Source organism: Eupeodes corollae, chromosome 2, assembly GCF_945859685.1.
Source record: "Eupeodes corollae chromosome 2, idEupCoro1.1, whole genome shotgun sequence".
NCBI lineage: Eukaryota > Metazoa > Arthropoda > Insecta > Diptera > Syrphidae > Eupeodes > Eupeodes corollae.
The window spans coordinates 150,197,745-150,225,458 of record NC_079148.1 but is presented as its reverse complement, the minus strand read 5'-3'; the positions used below and the strand labels follow the sequence as shown (position 1 = coordinate 150,225,458).

At 34.7% G+C, this 27,714-nt stretch overlaps 1 protein-coding gene across 13 annotated transcripts in view; it reads left to right on the top strand.

The window, feature by feature from the left end:
- LOC129947223 (supervillin) overlaps positions 1 to 27,714 on the top strand; it is a 513,320-nt gene that overhangs the window by 328,137 nt on the left and 157,469 nt on the right. Inside the window, exon 1 of one of the 13 annotated variants that reach the window (XM_056057704.1) lies at positions 6,916 to 7,165. The exons of the other annotated variants lie outside the window; for them this stretch is intronic. The gene's annotated coding sequence lies outside the window, so the exon portion shown is untranslated. Of the gene's footprint in view, positions 1 to 6,915; positions 7,166 to 27,714 lie in introns of those variants that run through there. 13 annotated transcript variants of the gene reach the window in all.

The following is a 27,714-nucleotide window of genomic DNA, read 5'->3' as shown; positions in this document are numbered from 1 at the left end:
AATTCCAATTGAGCTAAGAGGAAATTTAACATAGATTACAGATTAAGGTTATCTCTTATTTATTAAATTGTTACGCACCTATCAATTCTTCATCGTCCGACGAATCAGTTGAATTATCCATTAAATGTCTCTGTGATTTTTGTGAACAGCTGATAGTTGTTTTTATTTTTTGGCAGCTATCCAACTCGTTCAACAAGGTATCTCCTATCCTAGATACCCTATCCAATACGAGATTGAACGGAGACATTGAGAGGTGACAAGTTTGTCAGAAAAAATCACTAACAAGTATGAAAAATTTGTTGTGACAATTTCATTGTATAATCTTAAAATGAGTTTAAAAATATAATAAACATAATACAAATCAAGAGTTTTAAAATGAACAACGTTCTTAAAACAAGTATTTTAAAAACTTTTTTAAATTGTAATGTCGAGTCAAAATCGTCATTTATTCTTTGTTTAAAATTCCGAGGGCATTGGCGACGTTTTACACGAAGACCCGTCTGAGAAACGTAATGAATGTCACTTATTTTTTTAGGTCTTTCCACTGTCACCACTTAACCGTATTTGAATTTCAATTTCAATTTTTCTGAAAATTGTCGAAAAATACTTGGCAATTCATTATCACGAAAAGAGGCTTGAATGCGACCCACACTGCTAACCCCTCTGTTTTGCTTAAAAGTTTGTAGGTTTTCGTGTTGGGTTAAAAAAGTTGTTAGTTGAATTATTCTAACAAATTTTAAAATTACCATAAATATATTTTATTTAAAGAAATAGTTTGGTTTAAAAATCTAGTTTTGTTAAATAGATTTTTAGTCAAAAAAGTTGTTTTACCAATTTTAGTAGTATTTCTTAAATTTTACAAATAGGATGAAATCCATTTGTTGGATTTTTATAAAAAAAAAAATACTGAAAAAAGAGTTAGAAGACAATATTTTAATTTTTAAAAGCTTTTTGAGTCGTAAGTACATTTTTACCAAGTTTTCGTATTGTTTTTTTGTTAGGTTTTTATTTTTTGTAAGGAAATGGTCTTACCTCAAAATTTGACTGACTGTTTTAAAGCCAATATCTCAAAGTTTTGAAAAGATATTTGAGTCGAAAATTAATTTTAACAATTTTATTAATTTTTTGTTTAGGTTTTATTTTTTGTAAAAAAACTGTCAATTCAACTTTTTTCAAAATTTTACCAGATGTTTAAAACTTTGTTTTGTAGAATCATTTTGTATTCGTAAAATTTTTGAAGTGAAACTAATTTTTTTTTCAGTTTTTTTGATTTGTAAAAAAATGCTAATAGGATTTTTTTTCAAAAAATATACTTTTTGGAATCACGTTACAATATATTATATAAAATTTAATTCAAGTCTCTAGCGTCGCACACACAGACATATTTCTAAAAATCTGTAATTTTCGACTCTAGGGACCTTGAAACGTTGAGAAATGTCAAAATTTTCAATTTGACAAATCGGACCCATTACAATAACTTCCTATGAGAAGTTTATAATTTCTTTATAAAACGAAAACGAACACAACTGTCGGATATTTTTCTTCAATTCAACGAAATTGTCAAATTGTATATAGAACAGATTTTGACAGTTGTCAGTTAGTAAATAAACAAATTGTCAACTGCCACACTTGTCAATGTTTATTAAAAAGGCCCCTAGAATCTGTTAAGTTAATTCAGTGTACCTATCCGTTAATTTAAAATTTAATTTATTTCAAGAGAATGTTTCAGTTTTTATGCATTAAACGCATCCATTTTTGAATAAGTTTTGACAACCAAATTTTACCCTAGGTCTGCAAGCAAGTAAAACTGTATTTTTAAGTCTCGTTTTTATATTTTTTTAATTTTAAAAGTTGCTATTAAAAAAACTTAACATGATAGTAATTTTGAAATCGAACTCGAACTAGTTACACAATTTGCATCGAACGTACCTTAAACCTCTATAATCGTTAATATTCCAGGTATGTTTGCCCAAAATTGAGTTATATTTAACTGTCATCAGGTAAATTCCTTAAATCTGATTTTTTTGGATTTTTGTTATTTTCAATTAGTCTAACGTCTTGACAGAAGTTCATGCATAAAATTAAATTGACAGAACTTGGGATTGACAACAAAAGAACACATGAGCTCTGTTCAACCAGCCGTACTGGATAACTCTGGGGAGAAAAGTGTAGCTTTCTGGTGTTCAAGAAGTCTGCACTGCGATTAATTACACAAGTACTTACAAAGAGCGGTCCATAAGAAACCGGAAGCAACGCAAAAAGTAGCCTATTTTTAACTTTTCTCTCCGGCAGGTCCGATGAAATCAACAGTCTATAATAGGAATGTTCGATAACATGGTGCATCACTGTGTTCTGAACTTGTTTCCTTCTAATAACAAATTTTTTTTTTAATCTGTACAAATGATAAGGTTTTATCCATCGAATTAAAATACATAATTAAATAAAAATAAATCAAATAAATAACAACGACATGTTTTTAGACAAAATACTACAAATGAGCTTACTCATTTTTTTTTCGTTTTGTTAATTGTTTTGACAGTCTTATGACGCCAATTCTGACAGTTTTTTCGGTGATCATACAAACCTAAAAAACTATAATATAAAATTTGTATCAGTTTTATAATGTTTTAAGAAATTCCACAGTATGCACTGGTTTCAATAAATCAAACAGACCTAGTAATTTAAAGTTTGTTTTATTAGGTCAAGCTATCAGGTTCCGTACATCGATGCCAATGGATCCGTTGGTACAACGTTTACGACTGATTCTATGGGTTTTCTCCTTTTTTACTGATTATTATTCATTTGCCTGAACTGGTGTATTCTCTTTTTGAATATTCAGTACCAACTTTTGAGCTAGTGAAAGTTGTTGAAAGCTGTCAAAGTCAGCTGATGTCATTTTATTTACCAATTTACCAAGTTTAGTTGTGTTTCGCGTTGTAATTGGTTTAAATTTTATTATTTAAAAATAATGGTGATTTATTGTTGTCCAAACATTAAATTAAATTTCAAAAAAAGTAAGTACAAAAGTAAAATTTAAATAATAGTCTAATAATTTCATTAATAATAATTTAATTGTGTTTTAAGTTATGCTTTTGAATAATTTTACTTGCGCCAAACTTAATTTGTTTTCTTTCTTTAATATCTGACGTTTAAAATTTTTGATTGAATTTCCTCTGACAGTTTTCATAAGGAAACTGTCAGAATGCAATACGCTACATTGGCATTTTTCTAATGGAACAAACCTGTACATTCAAATTAAAGAAACAAGTCTAATGGCATTTATCCTGCTTCGACTCATTAAAAAATCTCAAAATGTGTGCCTCACATTTGTTTCTCTTTTGAACTATTAAGTGGCAATCATAGACAATCATAACATGTCAAAACAAATTTGTTCTCACGAATTTTGGGCAAACATAATTGATTTGTCAAAATGAAGAGTGAGTTCAAAATGTTTTCAGAGAGAGCAAACTGTCCCAGAAAAAGTATGGAAGTGTTTCTTGACAAAAATTGTCTGCCCCTCAATAAATGCTAAGCAATCCGAATGGACGACCGACGCACGCTATTAACAGTCAATTTATATGACATTTGACAGTTTAACAATTTCTGTCAAATGTCAATTATGGTCTTAATGATATTTGAGTTGTTATGACAACCGGCGAATCAGTATACACGAAATTTTTAAAATCAGAATATTCAGTTTTAAATTATGCCTTCAACGTTCAGGAAATTATTTTGTTTGTTGGTAACAACTTTTGAAAATTAAATTACATGAAATTTGTAATACTCCAAGGAAATTAGATAAAAAAATGCCCTTATTTCGAAAGAAATTCTACAAAGCTGAATTTTGTTGTAGCCTTAAAAAATCAGAGTACCATTTAATCCGAAATAAGTAAATGAACAGCAAAAATGAAAGATAGAAAAGAAAATAGAAAGATAACTATAATTTGCAAGCTTGGCAACACATTGTCCCATAAGCATGATTAAGATCTACTTTGTAAGGTTTTCAATAGAACTTCAAAGAAGATTATAACGTTGTTAAATACGTTTTTTAGACATTTTGACAAACTTTAAATTAAGTTATTATTACTATCTGCAACCCGTATCGTGATGGTTAGTGCGTTGGACTATCACGCTAGACGTCTTGAGTTCCATCCCCATCTGTGCCACCCAAACGTTTTTTTGTGTGGTTACTGCCTCTTGCGAGGAATTAACAAATTCTCCAAGAGTAATTCTTGTCTTTTCCGTTCGGAGTCTGTTAAAAAAAAACTGTAGGTCCTCTCCATCTCTGATAACATTACTCGCACACAGGAATGGTTGAGAGTTGTCATGTCACCATGTGCTTCTCGGTCATCCAGCCTGCAATGCAGTTGTTACCTTTTCGAAGCGTATGTTCAATCCATTGCCACTCAATCTTCGTTTTATAGATTCTATAGGTTCCTGGCCTGTACTTCTATGAAGGACCTCATTTGAAATACGGTTTTTCCAGAAAATCCTTAGGATGTTACGAAGACATCTATTTACGAAGATTTGCAGTTTTCTGTAATGACTGAAGTATCCTTCCAAGTGCTGAACCCCTAAAGAAGCATTCGACATTTGTGCGAAACAGGCGTAGCTTTGTTCTTTAGCTGATAGAGTTATTCCTCCAAATTTTTGACAGCATACTGAACCCCGCTTTTACTTTGCCGATGCGGCAGATGACGTCTTGTTCGGTTCCGCATTCAATGGAAACGATACTTCCAAGGTATTGAAAGCTCTCCACTTTTTCCACCGGTTCCGACTTCTGAGGCTGATCATTTTTGTTTTGCCGGAATTAATTTTCAGCCCCACAACTTCTGCTTCTCTCTCCACACTTGTTGTCATTTGATGAAGATCCATGATTCAATGAGAGGGTAAGCAGACATCGTCCGCGTAATCCAAGTGCTTTAAATAGGATGTCGAAGTCCATTCGATGCCTCCGCTACCTGACAGAGTTGAGCGCAGTACATCGCTTGTCACAAACAAAAACAATATTGGCGACAGAATACAGCCTTGTCTGACGCTACGGATAAAAAGTCATATCCAGCTACAGTAATAGCAATAAGTTTTTCTGGGATGCCTCTCCTCTGCAAAGCTAACCAGATATACTCCCTGTTAACGCTATCAAAGGCCTTCTTGGAGTCGGCGAACAGCAGGTGTCGTGGTGATTGATATCCAACGCACTTTTCAATAATGAAATGCAGGGAATATCAACAACCCTGATCAATACAGAAGAATCCAGCGCGGAATCCTGCTTGATCGGCATCGAATGTGGCCTCCAAGGTGTTCTCTGATGCGTTCCAGTATGACTTTTGCTACTATTTTGGCAACGGCTGGTAGAACACAAATTCCTCTCCAGTTTTCGCACTTTGTAAGATATATTTTTTTTGGGAGCTTGACGATAATTCCCTTCTTGCACTCATGGGATCAGCTTTCCGTGGTCCAGGCTTCTTTTAGTTCGCCTGAAGACTTTGGCGCTGCTTGTAAAAGCTCTGCGAGAATTCCATCAAGTTCTAGCACTTTGGTGTTCTTAAGTACTTTAATTGCGGCAACGATCTCATTTTTACAGGGAGGTGCAGTGCGGATTCGGGATTAGTTTCTTCAGGTGCTTCAGAAGGTATCGGCTACACGTTGTTTGCAAAAACTCGGTTAAAACCAAGGAAAAGTTTTCTTTCCACCTTCTGACTTGCTCATCCACCGAATTTATCACAGTGCCGTCTGTTTCTTTTACCAGGTGTTGCTTTGAGCTCTTTGGTTATTCTGTAAACGGTTCTGCTGTTGCACCTGTTTGCAGCATCTTCTACTTCTTGCGCTAGTTACGGAAATTCGTTGATGTAGTTACGCTTGTCGCGGCGCGCATTGCGTTGAACCTCTCTCTTTTTCATTGCGATACCAGGACTCCAGTTCGTTTCTTTCTTCCCATTGTGCATCAGCTATTCGATCCCTTTACTGTTTGCGTTCGTTGATCCTTGTCGAAGATTCTTCTGAAAGCCAGGTGTTGTTGCTTCCTTTTTCCTACCGACTATTCGGTCAGCACCTGAAATGAAAACCTTTTTCACAGCATTCCAAAGGTGTTCGATGTCATCATGTACTGGGATGCTGATTGTTCTCATTTGGTTCCTAAATTGTTGACGGGTTGGGGGATCCTTTAGTCTGGCGATGTTGAATTTGGGGGCTCGTGTTGTTCCGTTGGATCTTCGAACTGTAGCTGTACGAAATCTTAGGAGCTATCATTAAGTCGTGGCCATGGACAATTGCGCCATCTAATTTTTAAACTAAGAATTCTGGAACTTGGTTTTCTAATAAAAAATATTTTTTCGGAATACAATCAATACAAAAATATTACCACTTAACTCCTAGAAATTCTATTAAAAGAATGTACACTCTTCTGACATCTACTGTAATCCATTACCCTATCCTGAAAATATGCAATGCCTTCTGCTACATTCCAGTTTTCCAGTCATCATAAATTTCGTCCCAAATACATTCCACACCCATTTCAACCGAAAAAATGTATCTCAACATTCTTTTTCCCTGGAGATGGAGAATCTCCATCCAAACAAAAATCCAAATAACAGCAAAAACTGCACCTAAACAAATTCCACACACTCCCTTCTTTTCATAGCAACATAGCAACCAAAACAACATAAAATGTCAAAATTCCATTTGACAACAAAACAAAACTTCAAAAGAAAAAGAAGAAACAAAAACGCAAAGGCAAAGGCAAAACCAAACACAGAAGCGAAACAGAAAAACAGACAACCAGCAACCACGGACACGGGCGGTAGTGTTGTTAAAAGTCTGCGAATTTTGTATTCAATCATCTCTCGAAAGTATTAAAAAAAATATCGTAGTTTTTTAACAAACAAAATAAAATATAAAAATTTTAGAATTTTTCAAGTGCAAGTGTTTGCGTTCAGGTGTATCAATATTTTCAGGTGTTAACAAATTGTTTCTATTGTTTTGAAAAGAGAAAAAGAAATAAACAGAATTTTGAGTGCAATTGTTTTATTTTTGTGAGTGTTTTAATAAATATCAAAGTATCTCGTTACTTAGCAAAGAAGAGAAGTGGTGAAGAAGAAGGAAAGAAACAGAAAAATCGACATTTTCATCATCGAAAACAAAACGAAGAAAAATTCTGTTTTTTAAGGTTTGTTTTGATATTTTTGTCTTCGTTAAGTGTGCAAATATTTTGAGAGTTGAATTGAGATAAATTGTTAAAATATTGAAATGCAATTTTCTTATTTTCGTTTTTGTCTTGAACTTTAATTCATTGCATCGATTCCATTCCAGTTTTTCAGTTTGTTTTGTCTGAGTTTTGTTCTTTTGATTTATCTGTTTTATTCTGTTTGGCGGGGTGCGGCGAAAATGGCAACAACAGCGAAGCGATGGATGGATTCTTCTTTTGCTCTTCTCGTGTCTCGTCTAAATTCTTTCCTGTTGTTTGTTTTTGTTTTTGAACACTTTTACTTCATCTTATTCGAAATAAACATTTCCATCTTCTTATTCCATTCATCTGTCATCTTTGATTCTTTTTTCTGGTTGATTTTAGTGTTTTTTTGTTTCTTCTAATGAAATTCTGTTCCTTTCTGTTATCAACATCTCAAATGAATTTATTTATTATTAAGAAACAAAAACGTGAGTCGAGAGACATTTGGGCGGAGTGCAGACAGATAAGAAAAAAAACGTGTCTTTCACTTTCTTTCACACAGACTCTCGAAGGGATTGATCTCATATTGAAAAGAGACAAATGACTGAAAGGGAAGAATTATAATTCATGAAATTGTTGCTTAGCGCTGCAGAAAGTTTATAAACACGTTGCGACATCGGTGGCGGTGGATCAAGCAAAAGTATCATAACAAATCAGTTGCATTTTTTTTAATTTTTCTTTTTCTTAGTAATTTATTTTGTTTTGCTTTACATTCGTTTGGGTTCTGTCTTTTGTCTTCTCATTTTTTTTTGTATTATTTTTGCGCTCAATCAAGAAACGCAGCTGTATAGAAGACGGGTGAAGGTAAATAAAGGAAAGAAACAAAATTGCCTCATTTTTGCACGTTTCCGTGGGAGATGATCGTTCAAAAAAAAGAAACAAACCAAAAATATGAAAACGGCGGGAGAATTGAAGATGAAGAAGTTATGTTTTTTTTTAGGACAGTTGGGTCAGGTGTGAATTATGAAAATAGTTTTCACCTTCCATTTCTAATTTAGTATCTAAATATTGGATATTTTTGAAGTTGTGGTTTTTTAAATAGTCGAATTGTTAATCACCACCAACTGTCCCCGCTTTTTTTAATTCAATGTTTTATGATTTTTATATTTGTATTAATAAAATAGTCTTCAAATTAACAGAAGTTTTATTTCTATCACTCAAATTCCACTTTTCCGATCAGTTCATAGGCATAATTCAAAACTAACGTTTTCTTGCCGTTAGTAGAATTTTGCCAGGAATGTCAAAAAATTGCTCGAACATCAAACAAATGTTTGTACACAGCTCTTTTCTTCAACAAAATGGAAATAACGGTTCTTTTTGAAATGTAAATGATGCACGGTAATGACACTGAGAGATCTAGGCTCAGTATGCCGTTTTCAATTGTTTTTGTTTTAATTTTGCGAAGTTTATTTTGAATATGAAGGCTTATCATAAAAAAGTACCTCTTGAAGTAAGAAAACTGATTTTTAAACTAAGAAATGACGGAAATATGCTGAGATATATTCAACTATTTTTAGACTACGGTCTACAGTTCAATATGTATTAAAAAATTATTTGAAAATAAAAGCTTTGAAATGGCCCCATGAAGAGGTCGAAAAAAATACTAGACGCTCATATGGACCGAAAAATTGAAAGAATGGCAAAAGCTGATCCCAAGTTAAGTGCTCCTAAAATAGCTGCTGACATTCAAGAAAATGATTTAATATCGCTTAACCCTCAAAGTTCCGAACAGAACTTTCTGCATTCAAAGGGAAATAATGGTCAAATGGTACAAAAAAAAACTTATATTTCAAAAGCAAACGTTTCAAAACGCTGAAATATGCGAATGCATATGTTTGGAAACCAGATGATTTTTAGAAGAATGTGTTATTCCTTGACGAGAGCAGGTTAAATGTCTTTAGGTCGGACTGTCGCAGATTCGTGTGGAGGAAACCAAACACAGCGTTAGATGTCAAGAATTTGCAATCAACGGTGAAACATGGAGGCGGAAATGTTATGGACTGGGGAGCTATGGAGTCCAATAGTGTTGGAAATTTAGTTTTTATAGAAACAATAATGGATAAAAACAAACATTTACAAATTTTAAAAGAAAATTTGAAAGCCAGCGCTTAAAAAATTAGACTTAAAGACAACTTAATCTTAGAGAGAACTTGTGAAATGAGCTTGAGCGTAAGATAGGAGGTCAATGTTTCACTAATGGAAACCAATCGTGGGACGCGGTTCAAAGAGAACGGTATTCCATACCTTAGTAAACATGCCAAAAGTAAAAGTTAATGCCGCGACGACTCCAAAAAGTTTTGGATAATAATGTAGGATACTCAGGTTATTAGAGTAAGTAAAACAAAAATTGTGATAAGATACAGAAATTATTAGTAAAAACGATATTATCAATACTTTAAGAAGACGGGCCTATTTTTTTTGTCAAAGTGAAAAAACCTCCATCTGTAGTTTTGGGGCTATTTTGTCTATAATTGTAATGTAGTGTTTTAGTGTTTTTTATTTAATTAATATAAAACTTTGAAAAATATCTACGCAAAATTAATATTTAACATAAAAAGAATAACAAAAAATTAATTAATACAACAATTAATTATCACACCTATTTTTTTTGGCCAGCTGTGTATGTATGTATATTATACATACATATATGGCAAATTTTGCATTCGTAAAAAATTTCGAACTCGAGATTTTAATCAAACATGGCTTAACGATAGTGTGTCCTCCAATTCCGTCCGTCTGTCTGCATGTCCTCGCCAGTACAACCGAAACCATTTTGTCGATTGGGTTCAAATTTAGAAATTAATGTTTTTAGCGGACTAACTTAAGGCCTTTTTTTTTCATTTTGTAGGCTAAAAATAACAGTAATCATCATACAATTTTTTAAAGCATATATCAAAAAGTTGAATACATTAAGGCTCCGATTTGTGCAAAAATGGTTAAAACAGCAGAACTAAGTATTGAGGTTAGGGCATCTATTGTTGCAAAATTTAATTCCGGCGTGTCTATTAAACAAATATGGAGAGAACTGAATTTATTAAGACAACCCGTACACTACCAAATAAACAACCATAAAAGAACGAATTCTGTACAAAATCTATCCCGGAAGGGTAGAAAACGAAAAACTACTCTAAAAGAAGCCGGCACATTTTGAGAGAATTCACCAAAAATCCTGCATTAACCCCTAAAAGCTTGGAGCTTGAAATGAAATGCCTCTAAAAAAGTTCCGTTAGTGAAAGAACAATTCGCAGATGTCTCAAAGAATATAATTTTGGTATACCATTTATAACTCCTAAGAATAAATTAAAAAGATTGCAATTCGCAAGGGAATATGTAAATAAGCCTCTTAGCTTCTGGAACAAAGTTTTATGGACTGATGAAAGTTCCTTTGAATTTCATGGATAACCTAAACAGAAATCTGTTCGAATGCGGAAAGAAATACATACAAAGTTTGCTCCAGTCTTGCAGACCATGTCCCATGGTGGTGGATCAGTAATGTTTTGGGGATGTATTTCTGCAAGCGGTCATGGGGACCTAGTCCTAATCAATGGCTCCATGACGAAAGCGAGTATTTAGATGTTTTAAATGAGAACGGATTTACATCTGGCAATGGACTCATTGTAAATTCTTTCATTTTTCAACAAAATAATGCCCCTTGCCACAAAAGCAAAATGATCACCAAGTTTTTGAGTGACATTGGGTTAAAAACCCTCAACTGGCCACCCCAAAGCCCTGACTTAAATGTCATATAAAATGTATGGGCTTATATAAAAGGAAAGACGTATTCATCATTGAGTCGCAGGAGAGATGAGACTATTTTTGAGGTGAAAACTCTTCGGGAGGAAATACCTCAAGAAATGCTCCAGAAACTTGTAGAATCAGTTACAAGACGACTTCAAAAAGTCATAGATGCTAAAGGAGGCTACATTTTCTACTAATTTATCAATAATTTATTTTTAAGTTCTACAAATTGTGTTTTTTTTTAATATCAAAATAACAAGATATTCACTCTGTCAAAATAGTTATGCCGACCACTGTATTTACGTATAAATAATTTTCTTTATGAGAAGGTAAAAATTGCGTCCAAGATCGAAAAACAACAATGTTTTAAGATTCAAATCAATTTAATTATTTTCTTTTTTGACTTATTAAAGCATTTTATTTATCTTCGAATAGAATATTGAGTCGAATTATTTAGGGAAGTTTTAAAGATCAATCGCTTTTCAAACTCAATTTCACTTGATCTACTAAAACACAGCTGATAAAGAAAATTTCCCATTTTTGCTGTCAAATATTTCTTTTATTTGAATTTTCAATTGGTCTTGAATAAGTTCAAATAAGAAAAAAGAAATCAAAAGTTCTTATGTCTTGTGATGGTGAGTTATTATGATCTTCTATACTTAAAACTCCATCTTGAATAGACAAAATTGTCAAAAATCTTGGAAGTAGTGGCCAATTTTGGGTAAACATATCTTAATTTTAAACTTTTGATTGTAAGGCTTGTCATTGAAACTTATATAAATTCATACCTGTTTATACGGAAGTCATAAGTAAATATGCAAAAAGGTTGACATCAACCTGATCCTGAATTTCATTCAAACATCTGCAGTTTTCACTTATATATACGAGTATATGAAGTTACCTGCTAAGTTAAAAAAAGAAACAAACTTATTTGTCGTTAAAAGTAAACCCATCATGTTGTAGTTGTATCCTATTTGTTGCATTTTTTAAAAGTACTTCCGTGACACGTGCAATGGATCCATCTTCATTTTTTTACTGCATTCCTGGAGGCACTATCTCAAGTATAGTACCATCCATCCATCATAAGTGATTCTTCCTTATGTTGGTTTTTTCCTCTTTTTTTTGTGGATGAAAGTGTTCCACAGAAGCACCATAGTAACAGCTACTGCATTCCCCCTTCACAATTTATTCGTGTTTTCTGTTTTAATGTTTTAATATCTTTTCGAGTGAAAAGACTTTGCATATACAGACCAGAATGAAAGAATTGGTAGCAATTATGAGGAAGTTACACTTCTTTAAATATTTACTTTTTAATTATATTCAAGCACATGTAAATTATGTACATTTATAGATATAGTATAGTTATCTTTGTTTTTTAATGATTACTCAGTTGATTAATGATTGTTTGTTTTTATTGAGATAAAAAATGTAAACAAACTGCATTAAACAAATTAAGAAGAAGAAAAAGAATACAGCACAGAAGTGTTTTATTAATACTGGAAGCCATTTTATTGTTTTATTCGAATAAAACAGTTCTTAATACAACAAAACTATTAGCAATTTTAAAAATTCACACATTATAGTTTTAGAAAAACATTGTGGTTTTAATTTGCTAATATCTCTAAATAAATACATTTAAAAAATATTCTAAATGGAATTATAGATATTAGTTATTATTGCTCGTAGCGTATCAATACCGGTCCATACACCAAAACGAAATATTTAGATGATGAACACGTGTCGTTAAAAGAAGATATTATATAGAATTAGTTTTTTTAGAGCATTAAGCTTTAAGATACAATTTCCGTCATATTTGAATCGCAGTTTCCTGTCAAATGTTTCCCAAAAAAGCCTTATGGCATACCGTAGATTTCTAAAACTTGAAAGTGTTGTTCTGAAGTTGAACGATTCATGATGATCCATCAAAACTTGCTGAACAGAAATGTCAACTGTCAAACCATAGACAACAAATATCGAAACTTTTGTTTGCAGCTTAAAAACGCCCTTTGCATTTAAATAAAGGTATTGATAATTCTGCAAAACACATGAACTTTACTGTAGTAAAATGTACTTCGAACAGTAGATCTAAAAACACCCGTTGCCTAGAAATATTCTGAAATATCTCCCAAAATGTATTGCTACAAAGAACTTTGTATCAGAAATTTGTTTATACAATTTTGAACTATTCATTGCTCAGGAAATGCAATATCTTGAAAACTTAATATCCACTTATGAAAATTTGCGATAGAATTCAAATTTCAAGAACAATCAGAAATGACCGACATACACAAAAAAAGTACAATATCTCCAAATATATGCTCTTTTATTCAATATGGAGATATTACATTTTATTGTTAGCCCATAGATACCTTAATTTTTGTACTCAAATTTGGCATTTTAACGGTTCAAATACTAAGAGTTTATTTTGATCAAGAATTAAGTAATATGAATTAGGTTAAAAAGTCGCTTCAGTAAAACTCTTATCTAATCTTACTTACTTCCTTAAGTCCCAGTCCGGAGCGGACCAGGGCCTCAACCAACATGCGTCTTCAGCCAGCTCGTTCTCTAGCTAGCTGTCTCCAGTTTCGTACGCCAAGTTGGTTGAGGTCCTTTCCCACCTGGGTTCTCCACCTGAGTCGCGGTCTTCCTCTACTGCGCCGTCCCTCGGAATTGGATTCGAAGACCTTCTGGGCTGGAGCGTTGATGTACATTCGCTCTACATGAATTAGTCGTTGTACAGCCCGTAAAGTTCGTCGTTATATCTTCTCCTCCATTCTCCATCGATGCGTACGGGACCAAAAATCACCCGAAGAATTTTTCTCTCGAAGCATCCTAAGACGCTCTCATCTTTCTTTGACAGAGTCAGGGCCTCAACGCCATAAATGAGAACCGGAATGATAAGTGCCTTATGGATGGTGATTTTAGATGCTCGAGAGAGGACTTTACTTCTCAATTGCCTCCAAAGAAGCAGCGATTTGCAAGAGTTATTCTTCGTTTGATTTCAGTGCTGGTGTCGTTGTCTGGGTTAATAGCGGTGCCTAGGTAAACAAAGTCCTTAACTACCTCGAAGTTATAGCTGTCCATGGTGACGTTTTGTCCAAGACGTCGTCGTTCAGTGTCCTTTTTTGATGTCAGCATATACTTTGTCTTGCCCTTATTGACCACTAAACCCATCTTTCTTTGCTTCCGTCGTCGCAATGCTCAAAAACGCTCCACTGACATCACGCTTTGATCTTCCAATGATGTCAATATCATCTGCGTATCCGAGTAATTGGATAGACCTTTGGAAGATTGTGCCTCTAGTGTTGACGGTTGAGTTTTGCACAATTCTTTCCAGAACGATGTTGAACGATGTCGCATGACAGTGCTTCGCTTTTCTAAAACCTTTTTTTGACATCAAATGAATCGGTAAGATCTTTTCCGACCTTGATAGAGCAGCGTGCATTCTCCATCGTCATTCTGCACATAAGATTTGACAGGGATGCCAAAACTAGACATTGCTCGGTAGAGCTCTTCCCTATAGAAGCTGTCATGCGCGGCTTTAAAATCGATAAAGAGATGGTGGGTATCGATTTGAAGTTCCTGGGTTTTTTCCAACATCTGCCGTAGTGTGAATATTTGGTCGGTAGTGGACTTTGCTGGTCTGAAGCCACACTGATAAGCACCAATCAGGTTGTTGACGAATGGCTTCAGACGTTCACATAATCCGGCAGAGAGGATCTTATACGCAATGTTAAGGAGACTGATGCCTCTGTAGTTGGCGCAGTTAAGAGGGTCTCCTTTCTTATGTATCGGGCACACTATGCTGAGATTCCACTCATCGGGCATGCTTTCTTCCGACCATAGTTGCAGATGAGTTGGTGCGTGCTCCCTACCAAGACATCACCTGCTGCTTTAAATAGTTCGGCATGCCGTTAGCTCCATCAGCTTTGTTTGACTTAAGTTTAGATATAGCTATCTTCGATTCGTCAAGGTCGGGTAGGCGGAATTGTTGATCTGCGTCGCCGAGTTTGGTGCGGTTCTATCTCCCTTACAGCGGAATTCGGTTCGTCATCGCCGTTATATAATTTGGAGAAGTGATCTTTCCATATTCTCAGCATCGACTGCGGTTCTACTACGATGTTCCCCTTATCGTCTTTACAGGCTTCGGTTCGTGGCTGGTACCCTTGAGAGGTTTCTTTTTACCTTTTGGTAAAAAGCTCGTAGAGCTCGCGAGCAGCTCTAGTCCTTTTGTTCAGCGCAGTTTTGTATGCCTCTTGTTTCGCTGCGTGCGCTTGCCGGCATTCGTCGTCAAACCAGGGGTTTTGCTGTCTTGGCCGTGTGAAACCTAGTACCTCTGATGGCTGCAAGGCAATGTTCCCACTAGTTTTCAATGCTTAATGCAGGGGACTCCTTAAGAGGTAAGTAGAGACTCGATCGAAAAAGGACATGGCAGTCTCTTGATATTGTAGCCGTCTAACATCGAATCTTCTCACAGTACTTCCTTGTTTTGGCTTGGATCGGGATATCCGTAGACTTACCTTGGCTACAACGAGGTAGTGGTCCGAGTCCATGTTGGCCTCTCGGAATGTTCCGATATCCTGTATACTGGAGAAGTGTCGTGCGTCGATCGCAATGTGGTCAATCTGGTTGACGGTTGATTGATCAGGAGATTTCCATGTCCCCTTCTGGATATTACCTGATCATCGAGTTGAAATCGATTGATGCAAGATTTTAACTAAGTTTGTTAAAGACTTGGAATTTTAATAATTTGTCGTGTTCTTAATTTAAAGCAATTTAATAAATATTCAAAAATTATGATTGTACCGAGACGATTATGAGATATGAGAAAACATGGAAGGAATCACAGATTTTCAAGTTACACAAAATCAAAACTTTCCTATTAACATATTTTTCTTAATCAGTCATCAATTTCCAAACGAGAAATGACCTAAATCAGTAAATTATCAAAAGAAAAAGAAGTTCCGTGGGAAATAGTTTAATCTCTTTAAATGGTCAACGTCCGAAAATGCTTCCATTATTATTAAACTCTTGTTATCTGTTTTCACTTTTTCTTATCTTAAATGCATACTTTGTATAGAAATATATGTACCTGATCAGAAAACTACTTTCTTGTTGTTCTATTTAAATTCTCAACGAGTATTAAAAACTTCAATGTAACTATCTAATCGAAGTCTCTTGAAATTGATTATAACGTTTGTCCTAAAACTTATGTTTCCTGATAAGAAAACGGGAATACGTTGATAACTTATTCAAATCGAAGAAAAAAGTCCAAGAGTTCGGTCAGACACAGAAATTGACACAAATAAAATTAAGCTACAAGAAATATTTATAACAATTGACCTAGACTCTAAATAAAGACGAGACCAAATCCAAAAAGACGCTTACTTTTCCTATTTCAAGACAGCTGATCAAACCAAAAAGTTGTTTTGTGAAGTCGTGACTTCTATATGTTTACTTTGTACCTCTCTAACTATGTTTCTGTCTATCTTTCTGATGAATTCGAAGAACGAACAAAAAATGTTAGACGGATGATTCATTAAATCATCAATCCCAAAAATAAAAAAAGCAAAAGATACCTTTATTTGGTGTAGACGTGTAGTATGTCAAAGAGCAACAAACGAACATCGCCAACGACAACAAAAAAAAAACACCAAAAACCTCAAGAAAAAGAACCCATTAAGGCAGATACTTAACTTGCCTCCTATAGTTTTTATGTTCGTGATTTGAATAAAATAATAAAAATTAAAAAAACACCGATAACCGACTTGGAAATATGTTAATTAATCTTTTAAAATATAAATTCTCTTTGTATACACAACTTACGATACGTTTACGTTACTAATTCTATGCAAACAATTATTTATCTGAATCCGAATCCGAATCCGAAGTGATGATGGGAATGAAGTTAAAATAAACAAAACGCCCTGAGACCTGAGCTTGAAACGGTGCGACGCGACGGCAGACGACTACTGCGACTTCATTTGGTGATTTGAATTCGTTTAGTATTCAAAAAACGATATATGCAACAGCACACAGCAATGCATTTTTGGTCTTGACTGAGTAGTTTGTTGATAAGTTGTTACCGTATTTCTAAAGGCATTATAGAGGAAGGTGATTAACCCTTTTTTCCCGTTATGGTGAGGGCATTATTTTCTATAGAAAAGTACCTTAAGTGAATCACTTAATAGATACAAAGTATGGTGGTAGCATTTGGTGATGGAAGCACTGTTTTCTGAATATTTAAAAAGGGAAATGAATAGATAAGTACTTTACTTCAAGTTTTGGAAGGGCCTATCGTCGCTCTGAAAGCTTGAAGATTTGTATGCAAGAGATTACTTTAGTTTTATAATTATGGTGACACTAATTTATTTTTTGTTTGGAATACCTGAATAATGCTTCTAGATCTGGGTTTTTGACCAAATGGAAAAAGAGTCGAATGAAAGTTTAATATTTTCTCCAAAAGAACTTTATATTTGTAGCAATAGGTCTTGTTTTCATGGCTTATCTCACGAACAGTAGAACAAAGCCTTACATCGGAGAAAGCATGATGATTTTTTATCGAAAATGCTTGCCCTTACACCTTCGTTGGACTGTTCATGTCTGACATCCACAAAATAAACGATGGTGTACCTCAGGGCTCTGTCTTATCTACGACACTCTTTTATTATCAATAATCTCTTATTAGCAAGTTCTGATCACAATACCTTCAGTTTTGTATGTTTATTTTTTGATTTCCATCTTGCTCATCGATTAGGGATCATTAACAACAATTTATTGTTAATTTATTTAATTCTGACCTTAACAGTGTCGGTTTCAATGCATAGAAAACTCTTGGACTATTCAAAGAAGATCATTCAAAATTATTGGTTTCAATTTCATCACCACCTTGGCAACAGCTCTTGTCTCGACCTTTTTTACAGCTTTTTTAACGGATTACAATTTACTAGAAAAGCTCGTAGTATTGCTTCCCTTAGGTAAGGTTAGGTTAACGTGGCTGCAGATTCAGAATCCACAAACTTAGGCCAAAAGAAAGGCCCATTACTAGTCAAACCATTTTGAGCTTTTTATAAAGCGAAAAAGATAGTTGATATCCTTTTTAGCTAGTTTACTGGGATAATCAAAAGAGTAGTCTCCCAGATGAAGTTTGCGTCTTAGTGAAAGAGCAGGACAAGTGCAGAGAAGGTGAGAGATTGTTTCCTCTTCTTCTTCGTCCCTACAGCTCCTGTAGAAGTCATTTGAGGCTACGCCAAGTCGTATTGAGTGTCTGCCTATAAGACAGTGTCGCGTAAGGACACCTATTAAGGAGCTAATATGAAGTCTGCTTAGAGATTACAAGTCTTTAGAGCGCTTTAGGTCCAGTGAAGGCCATATGAGTTTTGTGGCTGCGCATGTTGGTACATTGTGCCACCTAGAATTTGCTATCGCCAAAGCAGTTTCTTTTAGCAGAAGTTTACATTTAGCATGTAGAAATAGGCATGACGGTTCCACTTTTAGCGAGTTCATCGGCTCTACAATTTCCTGTGATGTCTCTGTGGCCCGGCACCCAACGCAGGTGAATGTTGAATTGCTGCGCGATCTTCATAAGAGACGATCGACAATATAGGGCCGTTTGAGATTTGGTTGAGACACCGTCAAGGGATTTAATAGCAGTCTGACTGTCAGAGAAGATAGGGATATCAGAAGTTGATATCACGTTTTCTCTTAGCCAGGAGAGAACCTTTTTGATCGCTAAAATTTCCGCTTGAAAGACGCTACAATGATTAGGGAGGCGGAATGAGATGCTTAGATTAAGCTTTTCCGAGTACACACCACTACCAACTCCATTATTTGTCTTGGATCCATCTGTATAAAAATGAATACTTCTGTTATCCCCGAGTTTTTTGCCTTCCCATTCATTTTTGGATGGAATGGATACCTGGAAGTTTTTTCCAAATAGGGGTTTAGGGATAGTGTAATCTATGTACTTTGGTATAGAACCAAAGAGGTTCAAAATGATGGAGTGCCCCACATTGTTGTTGGCCCATTGAGTTGAGGCATTGAGTCTTATTACTGTAATCGCTGCCACTTGTTTACTGAAGAAGTCGAGGGGTGTGAGATAGAGGAAAGTGTGTAACGGTGCTGAGGGTGTGGTTCTTAATGCCCCGCATCAATCGTTCCAGAGTTTTGAGAATAAATGATGATATGCTAATAGGTCTTAGGTCTTTAGGGTTGACATGCGAGCATTTGCCGCCTTGGGAATAAAAACTACCTTTACATCTCTCCATCGCTGAGGTATATAGACCAGATTTATACAACTTTTGGGAGATGGGCAAAGTTATATCAATGGTAAGTTGTAGCTCAGCTGGTACGATTTGATCTGGACCTGGAGATTTATAAGGTTTGAAACTATTCAGAGCTCATGTCAATTTTTTTTTTGTAACCAGACCTTGAGGAAAAGTTAAGTTAGAACCCGACCCAGGACGGTTTGTATTAACGGATTGGGAGCTATCCGGGAAGTGGGAGTTTAGTAGCAGATTTAGCGTTTCTTCGCAAGAGTTAATCCATGTACCATCTGAGTATTTAAGACGACTAGGCATGGTTGGATTTGTCGAGAGAATCTTCCTTATCCTTGATGCCTTCGAGGATTCTTCTATTGAGTTACAGAAGGATCTCCATGAGGATCTTTTGGCTATTCCCAATTCTAGTTTATACTTTTATTTTTTAAAGGAGTCCCAATCTTGGGGATGTCTAGTCTTTTTTGGTCGATTGAAAAGCCTTCTACAACCTTTCCTGAGTATTTTTAGTTCAGCAGCCCACCAATATGGCAGAAGAGGTCTTCCTATAATTTTCGAAAAATCTTTTTTTCTTTAAAATGGTTTTGTGGAATCAAAAATGTTTTATTTTTGAAATTAATTTTTAGAAAATTACCAGATTTTTTACTGCTGAATGCATCAAACACGTTTTTCTCAAAACTCTATTGTTTAAGTTTGGCCCGACTCATAAAACCAAAAGTTCTTAATCTATTGGTTCGAAACTATTAATCTTATAAAATATGTAAGATTTTTTGTATATTGATAAAATTGTTGGTTTCATTTATCTAATGATCTTATTTTTCTAATCAGTTCAACCGTAATACTCGGATCTCCAAATAAATCCGTCAGTATTTTCTCCATGCCAACTACGATCGAACTACTGTCATGAGCACAGATTAGTTCTTAAAGCGTACTACGTGAATGTGGATTGAATTGCTTTACTCTGACTTTTCCTTTCATTGAAATATTCAGGAACTCGAAACTTTTACTATTGCTTATACAGTGTCTTTGTCATGGAAAAGTTACCAAAAACTGAGCTTGTTATAAAAAAATAAGACATTATTTTCCAAAAAAAATTATTAGTTCCGTTTTTATAATCGGACTCGATTATAAAATTATAAACTTAATACTTCTTTAAGTATTGAAAAATAATCTGTCCAAGGTTTTTGAAAACTAATTTTGAAATGAAGAATTTGATCTAAGAAAAACAGTTTCTTTCAAGGGTCTTATGAACATATTTCTCTAGTCAACCTTAACAGGTACAAAGAAATACATTTAGTTATTATTCAAAAATTCAAAAATTCTCTTAAACATATTTTAGTCAGGTAAAAATCGATCATGAAATGGAGTTTTTGACATATTTTTCATTAACATAATAACGAAATTTCATTGATTTATTAATTACTCGAGAGCAGAAAATCCTAAAATGATAGTTTCTAGGTAACTTTTTCTTCTTTTTGTTTGTGTGACAGAAATTAAGAACGAATTTAAAATTTCTATCACAAAAATTCGCACAAGAAACGTCATTTAAAGAATACTTCAGGTAATTTGTTTAGTTGTCAAAACCTCAACGCCAGAATTCTTAAAACGCTTATGTCCCATTCGTTAGTTGTCGGCTGTTTGGTCACCTTTTTCCAAAGAAAAAAAACCATTTGAACATCCTGTGGAAAAAAGTTGTAAGGTTTTTTTTATAGGAACCTCCCAAAACTAAGAAAAATACGCCTAAGGCCGACAATAAATTAGTTAAGATGATTACACCAAGTAGTTGAGTTTGTCCTTTGTCTTCTTATGATTGTCAACCAAAAATTTTGTATTCTGCCAACCTTAGTTCAAAAAATTTAAGAAATTCCTTTTTTATAAGAACGCTTCCACAAATTACAAAAATTGGCTCATAGTCATGAGCCTTCGTTCACTAGCTTATCTTTGTAATCCACACAAATTTTTTTCCATCCTTTGCTCAAAAATTATTCAATATACTTTTTTTATAGCAACTTCAGAAAATCAAAAATATAGTTTAAGTCTACTTAAATCAACTTACAACTTTCGAAGTTATTGCAACCAATTCTCCACCATCTCCTTTTGATTATCACCAGAAATGTTCAAGTCTCCGTCCTTAGTTCAACAATTTATAGAACTTGTCATTTTTATAGCATCTATCAAAAAAAATCAAAATTTATTTTTCCACGAATCGAACCTATTGCTATCGTTTGTCCACCCAAGACTTTCAAGAAAAACAAATTTGACCACTTCTTTAAAAGCTATTCAGACTTTCCTTTTTTTATAGCAACTTTTTGAAATCCCTAAGTTCCCAAAAATCAACTTCCAACATTGGAAGTGGTTCTAATTGATTTTTCCCTCCGTGCCTATGATTTTCACCAAAATATTTCATGTATTCAAAAGTTTTTCAAAATCTCTTTTTTATAGCAACTTTTATAATGGTCCTATCAAAAAATTTTTCGTTAATTTGAAATAAACTTACAACTATTTTATTTCCCAATAAGTGTCTTTAGATGTTCACACGTCTCAGGGTTTAATTCAGTTGAATTTCTGATAAAACGATAATGCGATTTATTTTAGTTCTTTTTTAAGCCGCAGAAAATCTGCAGACTTGAAACGTTTTACAGCTTTAACCTTTAACTTAACACTTAAAAGAATTCTTTGAAATAACATCCATAAAACCATCAACCAAATCATCATCCATTCAATCCAACCCATTTTTTTTTATTTAATCACAATTCACAAAGTCGTTAAAAAGATTAACCGCTATTTTTTACATTTGCTGGATATCTATCTTTTATTGACTGTGATGTCCACGAGTGATGCGTCATTTTTCTTTTATTGCTATCTTTGGTTTTTTTATAAAGTGCGGATCTGTGTTGTTTTGAGATAAAATGAATTTTTATGAATTAAGATGATTTCCAAAGCAAATAAATCATGAATCATAAAATACAAAACCCTTCCCAGAGTCAATGACTTTGTTAGCTGTAATTCCATTTCAACCATAATTGTGTTATCCTCAATTTGATCATCAGTTCACCTGTCCATCATTTGTCCATCCATCCTTCGAATTCGATGAACTCAAAAAGTAGTTAGAGTAAACTTACACCAACCTTTGTGGTCTTGTCCTCGCAAACAGAAACCGATGACGGTAAACTGTCCGCCATAACTCAATTTATATTGAATCCCTCAGGATATTATCTGCAATGTTGCAGATAAACCCAAAAACCTCTGACATTAAACAAATCAATGACACAGAGACACACAGAGTCATCCTATCCCATAGACCTTCATAGCTATACCCAAGGCAGTCAATGAACTTTTAACTTTACCCATCATCATAACTAGCGGCAGGGGGCGTTGGTGTCGGTAGGTGGTGGTGAAGCACCCGTCGATATGGTGGTTGAGGTTGAGGATGAATTGTTTATAAGGATGAGGCGAGTGTAACAACACCCATCGTGGAGTTAGTGTGAAATCAACTATTTCCTATGAATCACTTGAAATTCATTCCATGCCACTACGCATATGCCTTGCAGTTACAGCTCCTGCTTCTCCTGTTCCTGTTCCTGCTTCAGTTTCGATTCGATTCGAAATGAAAATTCAATATCTCTGGCCAACTGGAGCAAAAAGCAAAAGAGGTGCAAGTTGCAAGCACACAGGAAGCAGAGGAGCAGTGAGCAATGCATGGGTTACGAGTTTACTAGATTATGGACGAAGTGAAGTGCGAAGGAGTATATACTACTAGTTGAGTTGTTTGGCTATAGAAGGTTGGGATATGATGAAGTTTCTGCAGTTGATAGTTCCTGAAAGCGTTCTCCTTTTTTTTTTGTGATTGTGTGGGATTTTTTAAATGTTTGTTTGCCATTGAGTTTCTGTGCCTTCCTGGATTGGTTTTCGTTGTAAGTAAAGTTCATCGATTCATATGTGCTGCACGGAAAAAAAGAGAACAGTCTGTTTATCAATAAAAAACAGCATAATAAAACAGATAGAATTTGACAAGTATGACAGGTGACAATTTATTTAGATTGACAGTTTGACAGCTAATGTTATCTTCGTGTAGAATGAATTATTTAACAATTTCGTTAAGTTGAGAGAAATGTGAGATAAGTTTTGTTATGTTTTTAAGTTACGCACAAATGTCATTTAAATAAACTGTCAAAAATTTGACATTTCTCGTTACTTGGACATTAAAGGCTTTATTAGATAGAATTACTCAAATTGTTCTTTAGTTTATTGTAGAGAATTGAAAATCAGCTACTTTGATACAGATTCTGAAGAAGTAAACGTATGTTCAAATTTTAAAAATTTTTAACTAGCACCGCTCAAAAACTTAACCTATATTTAGCCAGAAGATTTATTTTTTGAGTATTCCATAGTACCGGCTCAAACAAATTTAAGGACTAAGAGTGGTCTGAGTTTTTATTTTGTCACAAATCACTTTAAAATTCACAGTTTTTGAAATGTCGTAAAAAAACGCTTAAAAATCAACTAGTCAAAATGTCCAAAAACGTTTAAAATCAAAATAATGAAAAATTCTACCAATTTAGAAGGAAACAGATTTTCGTAGAATACTTAAATTCATTTTTTCAAACCTTAGGTAGATACAGATACTCTGGATACTGATTCTGAAAAAATAGGTGGATGTTTAAAATAGTTGAATTTTTCACTCACACGCTCAAAAATTGTATTCGATCTTTATTTAAAAAAGTTTATATTAAAAGTTCTTCATTGCAATACTCAAAATAATTAAAGAATTAAAAATGCTTTGACTTTTTCCAAAAATCACTTCAAAAACTCTAGTTTCTGCTTCTTAATTTTTTTTCCAAAAACTTTTCAATATAAGTCGAAAATTCCTTGAAACAATTTAAATTTTAATAAATATGAACACCTTCGAGAATACAGCTTTTCTAAATGCCTTTCTTTTGATTTTTTTTAATAATTAGTGTATTTAATACAAGTTCAGAAAAAACAGCATAAATGTTTTCAAAATAAAAAATCTCTTAATTTTTGAAAATTAAAAAAACTTTTAAAGAGCCAAAAATCACTGCCTTTGCATTCGTCAATTTGGCCACTTAAAAGGCTGGAAGAAATACAAAATACATATATCGAGATTAAAACGGGACTTAGTAAAAATGTCAGTATATTTGTTGATACTTGATAAATACTTACTTAGGTCCTCAACCTGTTAAGTCCGTTGGGGTCCCTTTAAGGGGCATAGGGCCTCTACTACGCCTACGCGCCATCGTGTACGGTTTCCTGAGATGTGCTTCAGCTTCCTAAAACTCTTGCTTCGCCTCGACTGTCCTGCGCCATGTGCTTCGTGGTATTTCAGCTCTTCTTCCTTCTTGTGTGAGCGGATTCCACTGCATTGCTTGGCCTGCAATGCAGTCGTTACCTTTTCGAAGCGTATGTCCAATCCATTGCCACTTACGTTTTTGTATTATAGATTCTATAGGTTCCTGACCTGTGTTTTTATGAAGGACCTTATTTGAAATACGGTTTATCCAGAAAATCCTTAGGATGTTACGAAGACAACTATTCACGAAGGTTTGCAGCTTTCTTGTTATGGCTGAAGTAACCTTACAAGTGCTGCACCCATAAAGAAGCACAGATTCGACATTTCTGCGAAACAGTCGTAGCTTAGTTATTAAGCTGATAGAGTTATGTCTCCAATTTTTTGACAGCATACCGAACGCCGCTTTTGCTTTGCCGATGCGGCAGATGACATCTTGTTCGGTTCCGCCTTCGATGGAAACGATACTTCCAAGGTATTGAAAGCTCTCCACTTTTTCCACCGGTTGCGAGAAAATATTTATTTGGGAGAATGGTCGGGTTTCGACGCTGATCATTTTTGTTTTGCCGGAATTAACTTTTAGCCCCAAAACTTCTGCTTCTTTCTCCACACTTGTTGTCATTTGAAGAAGGTCCATGATCCTATGAGAGAGTAAGGAGACATGGTCCTCGTAATCGAAGTTCTATAAATAGGATGTCAAAGTACATTTGATCCCTCCGCTACTTGACAGAGTTGAGCGCATGACATGGACCGTTCAATTCAAGTAGTATTGGACGGGCTAAAATCTGATATTCACAAAATAAACGCTGGTGTGCCCCAGGGCTCCGTTTTGTCTCCGACGCTCTTCCCCATTTTTATGAATGATCTGTTGTCTGAAACTTCTAACCCACTAAATTGTTTCACCCTCAGCTTTTCATATTCGTCTTTAGATTCATATCCTTGTTCTTCGGATGTGGACTACCAACGGCAGCGTATGATAAGCTCATTAAATTGTGATCTTGACAGCATTGTCCAATGAAAAATCAAAAACCGTGTAGAATTTAATGCTTCGAAAACTCAATGCTGTCTACTGTCGCAAAAGCGTAACCCTACCCCAATACCACTATCCATGAGTGGTACTTACATCGAGGAGACTGAACAGCTATCAGTGCTAGGTATGTGCATTACAAACCACTTGTTGTGGAGTGATCACATATTTGACATCGCCAAAAATGCTGTGTTTAGGTTTTCTCCGATGATGCAAGAAGTTTTTTTAACCCTTCTGATCTGGCTATAATTTATAAAGCCTATATTTGTCCAAAACTTGAGTACAATTGCCATATTTGGCCAGGTGCTCCTATAACCCACTTGAGTCTTTTGGACAGAATTAAATAGAGAGCTCTAAAAATGATAGGTGACCGTTGTCTAACTGAAACTTTTGCATCTCTCGAGCACCGTGCGTCGTCGCAAGGTTTCATGTCTCTCATTATTTTATCGCTACTTCCATAAGCAATGCTCTAATGAAATAGCCAGTTGCATTCCTTCCCTCAAACAATTCAATCTTAATACTCGTTCTTTTAGGAATGCCCATCAGTTTACCCTTGAGCCCAATTTCGGTCGTACTGTAAAGTACAGAGATTCTTTTTTTAGTCGCACTACACGAATGTGGAATACTTTACCAGACTCAATATTTCCCACTCATTACAATGTGCAGGCATTCAAAACTAATGTGCATCGGTATCTCCTTTCAAATCCTATCCTCCCTTCCTAATTACTTGCACTGTGTATAATCATTATAAAGGTATTCATATCCCCTTGAGTGCGCGTACAATATAAAAAAAAAAACAATATTGGCGGCAGAATACAGCCCTGTCTGACTCCAATTCAGATTTCAAAATCATCTGACAACCTACCAACGTGCAGAACGTGACGCTTGGATCCATCAGATGCTTCAATAATAGCAATTAGTTTTTCTGAGATGCCTCTCCTCCGCGATGCTAACCAGATATACTCCCTGTTAACGCTATCAAAGGCCTTTTCGAAGTCGTTGAACAGCAGATGTAGTGGTGATCGATATTCAACGCACTGTTCAATAATGATCCGCAGGGTGTTGATATGATCAATACAGGAGGATCCAGCGCGGAATCCTGCTTGTTCGGCATCGAGTGTGGCCTCGAGGTGTTCTCTGATACGTTCCAGTATGACCTTTGCTACTATTTTCTTTGATAAATTATTTTTTAGAACGATTTATTTCAAAATAGCTGTTGAGCAAAGTTTTTGCGAGTACTTATACCATAATCTTTTTTGGAATATAATATTTCAAACTCAAAGAAATGGCTTCAAAAAAAGGCTTTCTTAAAAATCTAAAATTTCCCAAGGCCTTAAATACCAAAAATGTAACTGATGTTTTTTTAGACGTCTGGATATCAATCTATCAATACTTTGTTCGTTTGTTTTGACAGCTGTCACTTATTTTATGCTCGGCTTAGTTTACCATCTCACAATGAATAGGCTTACTCCTGCACAAAGTTTGCTAACAGTCAACGAAACAATCAATTATTGATGGAAAGTTTTAGTGAACACATTGTCTCGTGGCATGGTCTCTACAACCGTACGATTTATCACTGCTGGATTATTTCTTGAAGGGTTTGACGTTGGTCCCCAATGACTTCAAAAGTTGGTCGAAAATTGAGCTTCTCGGCTAAATTTCATTTGAATCAGCTGCGGCAGCCACTAGAACAAAATCATTTTTAAACCAATGTAAAAATGAAAGCGTTTAGCAAATGTATTGTTCTTCACTGTATCTTTTTTCACTGATTAAAGGTGTCTTCAATATACAATATAAAATTTAAGTGAAATGTAAATTGATTTGATTTAAGTGGGGTGTTTTTAAAGTTATTGCTTAACAGGCACTCGCGTTTAAAAAAAAAGATTTCAGATAAACGGTTTCACCCTTAATCGGGTTTCACTTTACTTGATCAAATAAAATTTCTTATTTCATTAAAATATTGATAGGGATTCAAAACTACTTTAGTTCCTATAAAAAGGAAAGTACGATGTTTGAGAACTTGTTTGCAGATTTTCCTTGAAAAAAAAAAAAAACTAACACAACATTCAAATTTCAGCAAATCTTTCCAAAACCCAATGAAACTTCTTCTGTTGGACACACTGTACTCGCCACCTCTGTT